Raw genomic sequence first — 14,729 nt, 5'->3', positions numbered from 1 at the left:
GGGAGAAGTGTCTGTTCATGTCCTCTTCCCATTTTTTTATTGGGTTGTTTGTTTGTTTGTTGTTGAGTTTTATGAGTTCTTTGTATATTTTGGATATTAGGCCCTTATCTGAGCTGTTGTTTGAAAATATCATTTTCCATTTAGTTGGCTGTCTGTTTATTTTGTTATCAGTTTCTCTTGCTGAGCAAAAACTTCTTAGTCTGATGTAGTTTTATTCATTAATTTTTGCCTTCACTTCTCTTGCCTTTGGAGTCAAAATCATAAAACACTCTTTAAAACCCAGGTCCATGAGTTTAGTACCTATGTCTTCTTCTATGTACTTTATTGTTTCAGGTCTTATGTTTAGATCTTTGATCCATTTTGAGTTAATTTTAGTACAGGGGGACAAATTGTAATCCAGTTTCATTCTTTTGCATGTGGCTTTCCAGTTTTCCCAGCACCATTTATTGAAGAGGCTTTCTTTTCTCCATTGTGTGTTGTTGGCCCCTTTATCAAAAATTATTTGACTATATATATGTGGTTTTATTTCTGGACTTTCTATTCTGTTCCATTGGTCTGAGTGTCTATTTTTCTGCCAATACCATGCTGTTTTGATTGTCATGACCCTATAATATAGTTTGAAGTCAGGTATTGTAATGCCCCCAGCTTCATTCTTTTTCTTTAGGATTGCTTTGGCTATTTGGGGTTTTTTATAGTTCCATATAAATCTGAGGACTTTTTGCTCCATTCCTTTAAAAAATGTCATTGGAATTTTGATGGGAATTGCATTAAATTTGTATATTGCTTTGGGTAAAATGGCCATCGTGATTATATTTATTCTTCCTAACCAAGAACATGGTATATTCTTCCATCTCATTATATCTTTTTCAATTTCCCTTAACAATGGTTTATAGTTTTCATTATATAAGTCCTTTACATTCTTTGTTATGTTTATTCCTAAGTATTTTTTTTGTTGTTGCAATCGTGAAGGGGATTATTCTTTTGAGTTTGTTCTCAAATGTTTCATTGTTGGCATATAGAAAGGCTATTGACTTCTGTATGTTAATTTTGTATCCTGCAACCTTACTGTATTGGCTTATTGTTTCTAGTAGTCTTTTTGTGGATTCTTCGGGGTTTTCGATGTATAGGATCATATCATCTGCAAAAAGTGATACCTTTACTTCTTCTTTTCCTATATGGATGCCTTTTCTTTCTTTGTCTTGTCTTGTCTGATTGCTCTGGCTAGAACCTCTAGTACCACATTAAATAAGAGTGGAGAGAGTGGACAACCCTGTCTTGTTCCTGATTTAAGGGGGAAAGCCTTCAGTTTTGTGCCATTTAATATGATGTTAGCTGATGGTTTATCATATATGGCCTTTATCATGTTGAGATATTTTCCTTCTATCCCCATTTTGTTGAGTCTTAAACATAAAATTGTGTTGTATTTTATCGAAAGCCTTTTCTGCATCTATTGATAAGATCATGTGGTTTTTGTTCTTTGTTTTGTTGATATGGTGTATTACGTTAACTGTTTTACGTATGTTGAACCATCCTTGAGATTCTGGGATGAATCCCAGCTATTGATCTATTTATCTTCCTTTTTCTTTTTCTGTTTTAACACTAACTTCAACAATTCCTAAGATATTTTTTAATTCTATAAAATATCCAATCCACTTTTTTTAACTTTAATTGAAAGGAATTTATAAACTGCTTCTAAAAAATAATAAAACTAATGTTCTAGGAGTAGGTACCTAAAATTCATAAGTCATAAGGTTGAATACTTCATCCCTTATCATCACACCAAATATCAACAGCTATTCAAATAATGCCTAGTTGTGATATTTCTAGTAATGAACCATAGAAATGATCCCTGAAAGTGTATAGTCTTCCTAGTTGTGATATTTCTGCTTAATTATGTCATACTTTTTTACATGCACATTGTAAGATATATTTTTAAAATATCTTACAAATCAACTGATTTAGCAACTATGACTTTTCACTAGAAACCTGGAGTTTACTCTTGAAAAAATATTATAATTCAGAATGTAAAAGAAGGCAAGTTATTAAAACTAAGGAGTTCATTATGCAATTTAAATTAGGAAATATATTTTTTATTTTATCTTATTTTTTATATTATTTTATAATTCTATTAAAATTGATGATTACAAGGTTGACAAATAGTGGTATAGTCTTTCTTGATTATAACTTAACCACAAGAATATTTTAAAAATTATTTAGTACTTTTCTTATGTTATTTAGTTAAATGGAAACTAGTAGTTTCAAGAATAATTTTTTTATTTCTTTAATCTAAGCAAATTTAAGACCAGTATTACTAAGAAGTTCTAAAATAAGATTTTAATTATCTCTGTATTGTTTTAAAGTAATACTCAACTGGGTGGGAGGAGATTGAGAAAAACATACATTTATTTGAGATATTTGTTTCTGCAATTAGAGTTTGGAACCAAAAGCATATCTAGAATTATTTATGTGTAATAGCTCCTCAGAGTTTTAAATAGACTTCAACTAAGGAATCCATTGAAAAATTTGTGGGTTTTTTTGTTTTGTTTTAATTTATTGGGCATCATAACCACTCACTTGGGTAAGGGGGAGTGAGCTTTTTTAATTGACTTTATTGGGATGATATTAATTAATAAAATTATATAGGTTTTGGATGTACATTTCTATAATGCATCATCTGTAAATTGTATTGTATGTTCACCATCCTAATTCAAGCCTCCTTCTATCACTATTTATCCTCCCTTTACCCTCTCCTACCTCCACCCAGTCCTCTGGTAGTAAGCTTTGTAAAATAGTGATTGTTGAGACCTACTCCTAGAGTTTCTGATTCATTAAATCCAGTCTGGGGCCTCAGAATTTACATTTTTAACAGATTCCCAGGTGATGCTGATAATTTTGATCTATGGACCATACTTTTAAAACTCCTGCTTTAGAATGAAAATAATGCCCCTGGCTGGTTGGCTTAGTGGCAGAGCATTGGCCTGGTCTGTGGATATCATGGGTTTGATCCTCAGTCAGAGCACACAGGAGAAGTGCCCATCTGCTTCTTCACCAACCCCCGGCTTCTCTTTCTCTCCCTCTCTCTTCCTCTTGTGCAACCATGGCTCAATCAGAGCGAGTTGGCCCCAGGCGCTAAGGATGGCTCCATGGCCTTGCCTCAGGCACTAAGAAGAGCTCAGTTGCTGAGCAATGGAGCAATGCCCAGATGATCAGAACGTTACCCCCCTAGTGGGCTTCCCAGGTGGAGCTCAGTTAGGGTGCATGCGGGAATCCCTCTCTCTGCCTCCCTTCCTCTCATGAAGGAAGGAAGGAAGGGAGGAAGGAAGGAAGGAAGGAAGGAAGGAAGGAAGGAAGGAAGGAAGGAAGGAAGGAAGGAAGGAAGGAAGGAAGGAAGGAAGAAGATAACTTGGAGCAGCCCTTTCACAACCTTAAAAATCTGTTCTAAAGTATGCTCAGCTTGTGAATTCTCCTCTTGACCATAGGAGATATAGTTAATAATTCTTTTTGGTTACTTGATACACTATAAAAAAAAGAAGCCTTATGAAAATTATAGTTTCAAGATATAATAAAACAACAGAAACAACACATCTGGCATAGGTAACATGAAAATAGTGATGTCATTTACTACAGTGGTTCTAAGGATTTCACTCATTCTAGAGAGAATTTAAGATAGAGTTTTATAAATACAATGTAGTTTTTACTATGTTTTGGTCATGTTGGTATAATCAAATCAATGTAACACAATAATGGTAAACTTTAATGATTTAACTAGCGAATATGAGTTCAATTTGCCCTCAACTTAAAATGAATCAATTTTTGAAAAATTCAAGCCACTATCATGCACATAAATTTTACCAGAAGAATAATTTTGTGTATTTGAGTCTATTAGTCTAAATGTACAATTTTAAAGAAGGCTTTCAGTATAATTAACATGTAATTCTCATTCTTCTTGATTGTTTTATGCTTTAGAAAAGAGAGAGAAGCTGTCATGTGTGGAATCTAGACCTTTTTTTGGATTTTATTTATTCATTTTTAGAGAGAGAGAGGAGAGAGAATGAAGGGTGGAGGAGCAGGAAGTATCAACTTTTATATATGCCTTGACTGTGCAAGCCCAGGGTTTCGAACCAGTGACCTCAACATTCCAGGTTGATGTTTTACCCACTGTGCCACCACAGGTCAAGCCTAGACTTAATTTTTTAAAGGAAAGTTTAATGTTACAGATGGAGGTGTGATCAAAATAGTATAACACAAATTATCACAGTTGCAAAGAATAGAACTTTAGTATAAAGAATCACATTATCTGGCCCTGGCCGGTTGGCTCAGTGGTAGAGTGTCAGCCTGGTGTGCAGAAGTCCCGGGTTCGATTTCCAGCTAGGGCACACAGGAGAAGCACCCATCTGCTTCTCCACCCCTCCCCCTCTCCCTCCTCTCTGTCTCTCTCTCCCCCTCCCGCAGCCGAGGCTCTACTGGAGCAGGGATGGCCCGGGCGCTGGGGATGGCCCATGGCCTCTGCCTCAGGCACTAGACTGGCTCTGATCACAACAGAGCGACGCCCCGATGGGCAGAGCATCGCCCCCTGGTGGGCGTGCTGGGTGGATCCCGGTTGGGCGTATGCGGGAGTCTGTCTGACTGCCTCCCCATTTTAGCTTCAGAAAAATACAAAAAAAAAAAAAGAGAGTAACATATCTATTTTCCTGTAGAATGTTATGATATGGTGTTAACACACACCAATAACAGCTGTCTCTAGAAACAGTTATAAAAGGCACTAATTTTTTGAGACACTTTACCTGAATCTCATAAATAAACACAGAATTCATACCAACTGTATTCTTCCAGCCCAAACACGGGGAGGTGTGTAACAATGAAAGTTCCAGTTCTTAATAGGGGAGAGTTGGAATAACACAAATGTAATAAGAATCAACAAAATATGACACCTTACTGAGTACTAATACTATAAAATTTTTAGATGTTCTTTTGACAAAAACATTACATAATAAGTTAAATATTTGAAGCATAAAAATCATAATTAATTCCACAACTTAAAGACAATGTAGGGATTATTACAAGTATTGGGTATTGTTCACCAATCCAGTGTCTCTTCAGCCATAAAAGTGGAATTTTTTCCCAGCAAATTCCTGTCTGACCATACTAATTTTCTTAGCCCGGTTTGAATTTAGATGTGGCTGGGTAAGTTCTTGCCAATAGAGTACAACCAGAAGTATGATTACCTCTTATGACTCAGGCCTTAAAAATGAGAGGATGCTTCCCACATATTCTTTTTCTTTTTCCCACTAGCTGAAATCCAAGAGAACAAAATTCTCATTATGCAGACCACACCAATACTTCAGGTTGGAGTTACAACATAGGGGAATAAACCTGGGACCTTGAACAGACAGTATAGAGTAGTTCTGCCTATCAAACTAGAATGCCCACCTTGGACTGTTATATAAGGGAATAAGAAAATTTTAAAATCAATTATTATTGGATTTCTAGTTTTTATAGAAGCCTAGTTTTGAACCCAAGTAGTACATGATGGTTTATTTTAATTCTTTCATTGTAGAGATCAGAAAAAGAAGACTGAGGGCGATTGTGTAAGGAAACATTGATAGAATGTAGCAGAACTTAAATTTGAACTAAACATCAGGGCAGCTCAGTACACTAAATATATACTGATGATGACTGTATGGTTAAATGGTCATGAAGTCGAAAGCCAAGCAGACACCATATGGTTATCTAATGGGAATGGTGTACCTCATCCCTGTCTATAGGACCAAGACAGGTAAGAATTACCCTAAAGTAAATGAAACTACTCACCTTCATGGACACTTTCTAAGTTCTTGGAGAAGACTATAAAATTTGAAAATATAAGTCATTTTAATTGAAATTGTTTAATACCTTAACTTAATCTACCCCTAAAGGAGAAGACTATAAATGGAGGCACATGTATCACAGCTCTGCAATAAATAGTATACATAATAAGTTTAACTATGTTTAATTTTAAATCAAGATATATTCTCATAAAAAAGTAATTTAAAAATATATGTACAGGCCCTGGTCTGTTGGATCAGTGCATAGAGCATCAGCCTGGCATATGGACTTCTCAGATTTGATTCCCAGTCAGAGCACACAAGAGAAATGACCACCTGCTTCTCTTCCTTCGCTCTCCTCCTTCACTCCCTCTTCCCCTCTCATAGCCAGTAGCTCAGTTGGTTCGAGCATTCGCCCTGGGTGCTGAGTATAGCATTGGCCCTACCACATCAGCTCAGGCACTAAAAATAGCTTTGTTGATTCTATCATGAGTCCAAGACAGGGTTGCCAAATGGATCCCAGCCGGGACGCATGTGGGAGTCTGTCTCACTATCACCCCTCTTCTCATTTAAAAAAATAAAATTAAATTAATATGTGTACAGCTATAAATTTTATATGTTTAAAGGTATATACAACACCATCCTGGCTGGCATCCATCTGGCAACCCTGTCTTGAAGTGGTATAAATGGTGATTTTGGGTAATTAATAAAATAAGACAGGTTAATTTAAAACATATCATATATTCTATAAAATTGATTTTACTTACATTAATCTTGAATTATATTGTTAAAATCCAGATTTTCAGTTTTTTTTATTACTAATAGTAATCAAAAAGATTAAAAACATAATTGTATTCAAAGTGCACAAAACATACAATATTTTTGTCTATAATATAAATTAAATATAAAATGTTTTTATTTTTGTTAATTTTATGCTTTAATGTATTTCAAATTTATTTATTGAATTAAAAGATGAATAAAAATCATGTATTTAAATTTTTTCAATGAATTAATTTCAATAAAGATGAACACTTTTAAAATTCTGGAACATTTCATTAACTCTGATAAGACATTTTAAAATATAAAACTGTTTATGGTTCTAATGTTCAGTGTCCATATCATTGCCAATGTAATAAAAGGATATTACAGTTTACACATCTACCTATAGATTAATGTACATTACTTATTATTATAAAATCATTCTTAGTCACGGTGGTAAAAATTATGCATACTGCACTACTTCATAAGTAGCTCTGGAACCACAAATTGTAACACTATTTGAGGAAAGATAATGCTGTAGCACTCCTGATAAATTATTCCTTATTATGCAAGAATCTATTACATTATGGCTATCTAAAAGAAAGAGTTGTTAATTAACTGTTCTTTCTGTCACTTAAGTGTTTTCTCTAATTAACTTCTTCTTCAGCTAAGTGTCAGTCACATAAGCCTTCATGAAAGTAAGAATCAATGGCTCTTTCCATTTCTTTTTCTGAAATTTTATTGTTAGTATATAGGAATGCCATGGATTAATGTAAATTCATTTGAATCCTATTACTTTACTGTATTTGTTTATTATTTCTAATAGTTTATGATGAAGTCTTTGGGGTTTTTTTATGTGAAGAATCATGTCACCAGCAAAATGTGATATTTTACTTCTTCACTCCCAATTTGGATGCCTTTTATTTCTTTCTCTTGCTAACTGCTCTGGCTAAGACGTCCAGTACTATGTTCAATAACAGTGGTGAGAGCAAACATCTTTGTCTTGTTCCTGATATTAGAGGAAAAACTTTCAGGTTTTCAACATTTAGTATAATATTAGCTAAAAGGTTTGTCATATATGACCTTTATTATGTTTAGGTATTTTCTCTATTCCCATTTTATTGAGTGGTTTTTTGTTGTGTTGTTTTTTGTTTTTTTTTGTTTTGATTTTTCTGAAGTGAGAAGCAGGGAGGCAGAAAGACTCCCGCATGCACTCGACTGGATACACCCAGCAAGCCTGCTAGGGGGCATTGCTCCGTTGCAACCAGAGCCATTCAAGTGCCTGAGGTGGAGACCATGGAGCCATCCTTAGTGCCCGGTCTAACCTTGCTCCAGTGGAGCCTTGGCTGCAGGAGAGGAAGAGAGAGATAAAGAGAAAGGAGACGGGAAAGGGTAGAGAAGCAGATGGGTGCTTCTCTTGTGTGCCTTGGCTGGTAATCAAACCTGGGACTTGCATATGCCAGGTGGATGCTCTACCACTGAGCCAACCGGCCAGGGCTTTGAGTGTTTTAATCATAATTGAATATTGTATTTTTTTTGTATTTTCTTAAGTGAGAAGCGGGGAGGCAGAGACCGACTCCCCTCATGCACCTGACCGGGATCCACCCACCATGCCCACTAGGGGGTGATTCTCTGCCCATCTAAGGCATTGCTCAGTTGCAACCAGAGCCATTCTAGTGCCAGAGGCAGAGCCAACAGAGCCATCCTCAGCACTCAGGCTAACTTGCTCCAGTGGAACCTTGGCTACAGGAGGGGAACATAGAGATAGAGAGAAAGGAGAGGAGTAAGGGTAGAGAAACAGGCGCTTCTCCTGTCTAACCTGGCCGTGAATCAAACTGGGACTAACACATGCCCGGCCAACACTCTATCACTGAGCCAACCAGCCAGGCCAAATATTATATCTTAAACACTTTTTCTACATCTGTTGATATAACCATATAATTTTTATCCTTTATTTTTTTAATGTGATGTATTACATTGACCAATATGCATATGTTGAACCATCCTTGTGCCTCTGGAGTAAACCTCACTTGCTTGTAATATATAATTTTTTAACGTATTGTTGTATTAAACTTGCTATATTTTAAGATTTTAATATCTGTATTCATCAAAGATATTTGTCTGCAGTTTGTGTGTGTGTGTGTTATTCTTGCCAGTTTTTGGTATCAGGGTATGTTGGCTTCAAAAAATGTGTTAGGAAATATTGCCTCTTCTTCAATATTTTTGAGAAAGTTTGAGAATAAGTATCATATCTTCTTTAAATGTTTGGTAGACTTTACTAGTAAAGCCATCTCATCCTGAACTTTTACTTTTGGAATGTTTTTTTTTTATGGTTGTTTCAATTCCTCACTATCGATGAGTCTATTTAGATTATTCTGTTCATTGTGATTCAGTATGGGAAGATTATATATTTCTAGGAACTTATATATTTCTTCTAGGTTTTTGAATTTGGTAGCATATAACCTTTCATTGTATTCTTTCTTTTTTCTTATTAATACAGTATTTATTTGTCTTCTCTCTATCAAACTCTGAGACAACTACTTTACCAGTCTGCCTGAGGAGATATAGGAAAAGGAACAGACAGGTAGTCGAAGAAAGAATTGTGGAATTAGAAGACAGCTCCTTCACATGGTGAAGAGGAAGAGGAAGAGAAAGACCACCATAAAGCAAAAGATCCCCATGGCCTTTAAGAGGACAGAGCCCCGAATGGTGTAGGGGTAGAGCTGTTGCTTGAGAGAAGGGTTCCTGGCATAACCGGTGATGAAGGTCACAAACACAGTCCCAAGTCCAGCCCCAGTGCCTGTCACTCCTATAATGGCAGCCCCAGACCCAACAAATTTGGCTATTGTGTTAATGTTTTTTGAAATGGCTCTGATTGGGAAGCTGTGGCTAAAAATAAGTTAAGTCAGGGGACATGGGGCTGCCAAGCTGCTGAAGCTTTCATCTGTTAGTTTCTTTGACCACTCTATCACCACTGCAGACAGTGACCAGCTCAGCAGCTAAGAGGTGCACCTGACCAAGGAGGGGGTGGAGACAAACTTGGTGTAGGCATAAACTTTCAGGGGATGAGGGGATGTAGCAGGAGAGCTGCTCCCAGGGCAGAGAAGGCAGAGAGGGGTGGAGGCTTTCATTGAATTTTTGTATGATCGTTTATATTTCTGTGGTGTCTGTCATAATTTCTTATTCATTTATGATTGAGTTCTTTCTCTGTTTTCCTTAGTGACTCTAGCCTGAGGTTTTCAGTTTTATTAATCTTTTCAAAGAACCAGTTCTTTGTATAGAGGTTTTGTTCTTTATTTCATTTAATTCTGCTCTAATTTTTATTACTTCCTTTCTTCTACTGATTTTGAGTTGCTTTTGTTCTTATTTTTCTAGTTTGAGATGTAATGTTAAGTTGTCTATTTGGGATTTTTCTTGTTTCTTGAGATAGGCCTGCAATTCCTAGTGCAATTGCAACAAAAAGAATAAATACTTAGGAATAAATTTCACAAAGGATGTGAAGAATCAATCTATATACACAACTACAAAGCATTATTAAAAGAGATTGGAAAGAACAAAATGAAATGGAAAAACCTTCTGTGTTCATAGACAAAAAGAGTCAACATAGTTAAAATGTACATATCACCCAAAGCAATATGCTGATGGAATACAATCCCATTAAAAATCCCAATTACATTTTTTAAAAATCATCAGATTGGTATGGAACCACAAAAGACCTCAAATAGCCAGAGAAATACTGAGTAAACAAAGCAAAGCTGGAGTTTTCACATTTTGTGACTTCAAATTATACTTCAAAGTGACAATAATCAAAACAGTGTGGTATTGGCAGAAGAATAGACACACAGACCAATTGAACAGAATTGAAAACCCTGAAGTAGTCCACGTGTATATGGGCAAATAATTTTTTGACAAAGGAGCTAAAAACATACAATGAAAGAAAGAAATCCTCTTCAATAAATGATGCTGAGAAAATTGAAAAGCCACATGCAGAAGAATAAATTTAGAGTAGTAGTTGTGTCCATATACAAAAATAAACTCAAAAGAAATAAAAAACCTAAATAGAAGATGTGAACCAATAAATTACATAGAAGAAAATATAGGTACTACACTTGTGGACCTTGGTCTTTTTTTTTTAATAATTTTATTTTTTTAATGGGGTGACATCAATAAATCAGGATACATATATTCAAAGATAACATGTCCAGGTTATCTTGTCGTTCAATTATGTTGCATACCCATCACCCAAAGTCAGATTATCCTCTGTCACCTTCTATCTAGTTTTCTTTGTGCCCCTCCCCCTCCCCCTTTCCCTCTCCCTCTCCTCCCTCCATCCATAACCACCACACTCTTATCAATGTCTCTTAGTCTCACTTTTATATCCCACCTATGTATGGAATAATGCAGTTCCTGGTTTTTTCTGATTTACTTATTTCACTTTGTATAATGTTATCAAGATCCCACCATTTTGCCTTAAATGATCCAATGTCATCATTTCTTATGGCTGAGTAGTATTCCATAGTGTATATGTGCCACATCTTCTTTATCCAGTCATCTATTGACAGACTTTTTGGTTGTTTCCATGTCCTGGCCACTGTGAACAATGCTGCAATGAACATGGGGCTGCATGTGTCTTTACGTATCAATGTTTCTGAGTTTTGGGGGTATATACCCAGTAGAGGGATTGCTGGGTCATAAGGTAGTTCTATTTTCAGTTTTTTGAGGAACCACCATACTTTCTTCCATAATGGTTTTACTACTTTACATTCCCACCAACAGTGTATGAGGGTTCCTTTTTCTCCACAGCCTCTCCAACATTTGCTTTTACCTGTCTTGTTAATAATAGCTAATCTCACAGGTGTGAAGTGGTATCTCATTGCAGTTTTGATTTGCGTTTCTCTAATAACTAAAGAAGATGAGCATCTTTTCATATATCTGTTGGCCATTTGTATTTCTTCCTGGGAGAAGTGTCTGTTCATGTCCTCTTCCCATTTTTTTATTGGATTGTTTGTTTGTTTGTTGTTGAGTTTTATGAGTTCTTTGTATAGTTTGGATATTAGGCCCTTATCTGAGCAGTTGTTTGAAAATATCATTTCCCATTTAGTTGGCTGTCTGTTTATTTTGTTATCAGTTTCTCTTGCTGAGCAAAAACTTCTTAGTCTGATGTAGTCCCATTCATTAATTTTCGCCTTCACTTCTCTTGCCTTTAGAGTCAAATTCATAAAATGCTCTTTAAAACCCAGGGTGGACCTTGGTCTTAAGGAAGATTTTATGAATTTGACCTCAAAAGTAAGGGAAGAAAGGGCAAAAGTAAATGAATGGGACTAAAAAGCTTCTGCACAATCAAAAATAGAACCAACAAAACAAAAAGGCAACTAACCTAATGGGAGAAGAGGTTTTCAAACAAAAGCATCAATAAGGATTAATATCCACAATATAGAAAGAATGCATACAACTAAACAACAAACAAACAAACAAACAATCCAATTAAAAAATAAGCAAAGGTCCTAAACAGACACAGCTTCTAAGAAAACATACAAATGGCCAACAGATACATAAAAAAAGTTTTCAACTTCACTAGTATTAGGAAAATGCAAATTAAGACTACAATGGTTAGACATTATATAACTTACTAAAAATTATTTTAAAAACAACTATTAGGTACCACCTCATACCTGTCTGAATGGCTAGTATTAACAAGACAAGTAATAACAACTGTTGGAAAGGTTGTGAAGAAAAAGAAACCCTCATTCACTGCTGGTACAGGTAGTATAAAAAATAATAGGGAGGTTCCTGAAAAAATTAAGAATAGAGTACCATATCACTCAAAAATTCCTCTTATGCATATCTATGCCCCCAAATTGAAAACATTTATTTATGAGGATATATATACCTCTATGTTCATTGCAGCATTATTCATGGTGGCCAAGACATATAAATAACTGTAGTGTCCATTATAGATGATTGGATAAAGAAGAGGTGGTACATATACACAATGGAATATTACTCAGCCGTAGGAAAAGAGAAAAGACTGCTATTTGCAAAAACATGAATCAATCTTGAGAGTATCATGTGAAATGAAATGTCAGATTGCAAAAATCAAGAATAATATGATTTTTCTCATACATGGGATCTAAAACTGAAAGCAACAAATGAACAAAACAAGACAAAAACAAAAGCTGGTAGCTGTGGATAACAGTGTGGTAGTTACGAGGGGTAAAAGGTTGGGGGTAGTAAAGGGCAAAATGGTCAAAATCACGGTGATGAACGAAGATTTGACTTCGGCTGATGGACACACAATACAATATACAGATCATTTATAATAGAATTGTACACTTGAACCTATATAATCTTTGAGAAGAATAGGTACCAAATCTTTAAATGCTTGGCAGGATTCACTAGTATAGCCTTCTGGTCCTGGACTTTCGTTTCTTATAAGGTTTATGATAGCTGTTTCTATTTCCTCCCTGCTGAGAGGTCTGTTTAAGTTTTCCACTTCTTTGTGACTCAGTCTAGGAAGATTGTATAGTTCTAGAAATTTATCCATTTCAGAGGTTGCTGATTTTAGTGGCATATGATTTTTCATAGTATTCTACTATGGTCCTTTGTATATCTATGATGTCTGTGGTAATTACTCCTCTTTCATTTAAGATTTTGTTTATACGAGTCCTTTCTCTTTTTTCTTTAATGAGTCTACCCAGTGGTTTGTCAATTTTACTGATCTTTTCAAAGAACCAACTCTTTGTTGTATTAATGTTTTTCTATAGTTCTTTTGTTCTCTATTTCATTTTATTCTGCTCTAATTTTTACTACTTCTCTTCTTCTGCTGACTTTGGATTGCCTTTGTTTTTCTTTTTCTAGTTCCTTAAGATGTGATGTTATATTGTTTACTTGGAATTACTCTTGTTTCTTGATATAAGCCTATAATGATATAAACTTCCCTCCTATTACTGCTTCTTTGTCATCCTAGAAATTTTGATATGTCATACTGTCATTTTCATTTGTCTTTTGATCTCTGCTTTTATTTCTTCTTTGACTCAGTCATTTTTTAGAAGTATGTTGTTTAATTTTCACATTTTTGTGGGTTTATTTTACTTCTTTTATGCAGTTGAATTTTAATTTCAAAGCCTCATCATCAGAAAATATGCTTGGTATAATTTCAACCTTCCTGAATTTGTTGATGTTCATTTTATGGCCAAGATATGGTCTATCCTTGAGAATGTTCCATGCACACTGGAGAAAAATGTATACTCTGATATTTTGGAATGAAATGTCAAGTAAATATATATTATGTCCATTTGGTTCACTGTGTTGTTTAAGGACAATATCTCTTTATTGATTTTCTGGCCAACATAATCCTGATACAAAAACATGGTAAGAATGAAAAAGAAAAAAGAAAGAAGAAAATTACAGGACAAGATCATGAATACAGATGCAAAAGTCCTAAACAAAATACTAGCAAATCAAAAACAAGAACATATTTAAAAAATAATACATCATGATCAAGTGAGATTCATTCGAAGAACACAAGGATGTTTCAATATGTGGAAATCAGTCAACATAATACACCACATCAACAAAATACACTGCATCAACATAATACACCCCATCAACAAAAGAAAGAACAAAAATCATATGATCTTATCAATAGATGCAGAAAAGGCATTCTATAAGATATAATATCCCTTTATATTTAAAACACTCAATAAAGTCAGAATAGAAGGGAAAGTGCCTCAAAATAATAAAGGTCATATATGACAAACCATCAGCTTACATCATACTAAATAGTGAAAAAATGGAGTTTTGTCCTCTAAAATCAGGCAGATGACAAGGCTGCCCATTCTTTCCACTCTTATTAAACATAGTTCTGGAAGTTTTAGCCAGAGCAATCAGGCAAGAGAAAGAAATAAAAGTCATCCATATAAGGAAAGAAGAAGTAAAGGTATCAGTTTTGCAGATGACATGATACTATATATAAAAAAATTCAAAGACCCGACCAAAACACTATTAGAAATGGCAAACCAATACAGTAAAGTTGGAGGACACAAAATAAATATACAAAAGTCTATTGCTTTCCTATATGCCAACAATGAAACTTTGGAAAATGAACTAAAAAATAACAATTCCTTTTACAATTACAACAACAACAACAAAAATACCTAGAAATAA

At 34.9% G+C, this 14,729-nt stretch overlaps 1 protein-coding gene and 1 pseudogene across 3 annotated transcripts in view; one reads left to right on the top strand and one right to left on the bottom strand.

The window, feature by feature from the left end:
* The window catches only part of CTNNA3 (catenin alpha 3), a 2,003,993-nt gene that overhangs the window by 1,364,349 nt on the left and 624,915 nt on the right, over positions 1-14,729 (top strand). The window lies entirely within an intron of this gene.
* On the bottom strand, positions 9,149-13,107 carry LOC136381075 (ATP synthase F(0) complex subunit C2, mitochondrial pseudogene; annotated as a pseudogene).

The sequence above is a fragment of the Saccopteryx leptura genome, chromosome 9 (assembly GCF_036850995.1).
Source record: "Saccopteryx leptura isolate mSacLep1 chromosome 9, mSacLep1_pri_phased_curated, whole genome shotgun sequence".
Classification (NCBI taxonomy): domain Eukaryota; kingdom Metazoa; phylum Chordata; class Mammalia; order Chiroptera; family Emballonuridae; genus Saccopteryx; species Saccopteryx leptura.
This window is presented reverse-complemented; position numbering and strand designations above follow the sequence as displayed.